Genomic DNA, 454 nt, shown 5'->3' on the forward strand with positions numbered 1-454 from the left:
TGTGATGTCAGGAAAATGAACCCTTAGATATGTATTTTAATGTTTTTTTCTTTCATGCATGTGTTTCTAACGCATTTATAAGATTATCTCTTTGTTGCTTTGTATGTCCCTCCCCCACAGTATAACCCCTGCTTTCACTATATTTGATGTCAGTATAACTTGTGGAGGAGATGGGGAAAAGCCAGTTGTTTAAGGATACAGGTGGACCTGTTGCAACAATGAGAAGTACAAGTTGTCATGTCCAAAACGAGCTTTACAACGTCAGTGCAGGGGGGGAAGGGGGGGAAGGAGAAGGATTGGGATTGGGGGGAGGGGGGAGGGTGGGAAGGGATGTGAAGGGTAAACAAAGGAGGAGGCTGCAATGCTTGGTAAGAAATGTATGCATTATCCTGCCCATGTAATTGTAACTCCTCTGTGCAGTATGTTCACAAATAAAATAAAATTAAATTACAGA

The sequence above is a fragment of the Dipodomys merriami genome, unplaced genomic scaffold, assembly GCF_024711535.1.
Source record: "Dipodomys merriami isolate MVZ:Mamm:240054 unplaced genomic scaffold, mDipMer1.0.p SCAF_175, whole genome shotgun sequence".
NCBI classification, from domain to species: Eukaryota; Metazoa; Chordata; class Mammalia; order Rodentia; family Heteromyidae; genus Dipodomys; species Dipodomys merriami.